The sequence below is a fragment of the Penaeus monodon genome, chromosome 32 (assembly GCF_015228065.2).
Source record: "Penaeus monodon isolate SGIC_2016 chromosome 32, NSTDA_Pmon_1, whole genome shotgun sequence".
Taxonomy (NCBI): domain Eukaryota; kingdom Metazoa; phylum Arthropoda; class Malacostraca; order Decapoda; family Penaeidae; genus Penaeus; species Penaeus monodon.
In genome coordinates this window covers 28,522,534-28,523,915 of record NC_051417.1, presented here as the reverse complement: position 1 = coordinate 28,523,915, position 1,382 = coordinate 28,522,534, and positions in this window count along the sequence as shown.

Sequence of the window (1,382 nt, the reverse complement as noted above, 5' to 3'; positions counted from 1 at the left end):
TGGGAGGCGCGTGTTCGAAGCCGTGCCCGAGCCTTGTGACAGGAGATCCGAGAGGCCAAACGGATCAAATCGAACAATCCGAACGGATTCGAATGATCTCGAACAACCCAGAGTGATCCGAGGAACCGAGACCGACCAACAGCACGGACCGACCCGGACAAATTGGTCCGACCCGAACAACCCGAACCAAATCCAACAACTCAGGCCGACCCGAATGACCCGAACCGATTCGACCCATCCCGGCCCGACTCGAACAACCCGGAGCGACTCACTCGCAGCGCCGCCGAGCAGCAGCCGGTCGGCTTCCCTTCTGTACTTGACAATGAACACAATCCTCGCCAAGGGTGTTTTTGTTCCGCCCGACAATAGTTTCTCTTGGCAACTCTTGTGTTCGATCCTTTAATCAGAGTCTTCAGGCTTCGGCAAATGACCACACAAGTCTCGGTCGGATCCGGTAATTCGCTGCCGCTCCCTCCATCGGCCGCCGAAACCCGCCCGTAAGGTTGACTTTAAGGCTGATTAACACGAGCCGACGACCCTTTCGGTTCAGCACAGCGTACTTGTCATAACCCAAGTGTCCACTCCTTTTCTGCCATAAATGTTTCAGACATTTTTGTCCGGAATCCGTGAAAGAAACTATTGTCGCATGTCGCATTTGCCGGACAAAGCGAAATTATCTCATTCGTCGAGAGGACTTCACTTCATAGCGTCGAGATGCTCCGTCTCCCTCCCTTACCCTTCCTCATTCTCTGCGTCTCCCTCCCCCATTCTCCCTGCCTCCTTCCCTTATTCTCCCTGTCTTCCTCCCCACCCCTTTTCTCCCTTTCGCCTTCCATTTTTCTCCCTTCCGCCTTCCCTTTTTCTCCTCTCCGTCTTCCCGTATTCTTCCTTCACCCTTCCTTACTCTCTCCGTCTCTCTCTATTATTGTCTGTTTTCCTATCTTATCCTTCTACATTCCTTGCGTCTCCTTTATTCTCCGTCTCTCTCCCTTACCATTATTCCCTTATGCCTCCCATATCTTTCTCCATTGCCCCCCTCCCTTTCTCGTCCTCAATCTCTGTGTCTCCCTCCTTTATTCTCCAATATTCTTTCTCTTACCCTTCCTCATTCTCTATCTTCCTCCTTTACCATTTCTCACCCCCCCCCCCCATTGCTTCTCTATCGTCTTCTTCACCTCTACCTCCTGATTTTCTTATTTCTCTTTATATTTCTTCTTTAGCGCTCTCTCGCTCTCAAATTTAATGACTCCTCTTAATCTCTCCTTTCTTATTCCTTTCTTTTCTTAGTTTCTTTTGATCACGTTATTCATTTTTCGGTCTTCCTTCCCCCTCCGTTCGTCGACTGAGGAGGCCCTCGCCCATACCTTGAGCAAACGGGGTAA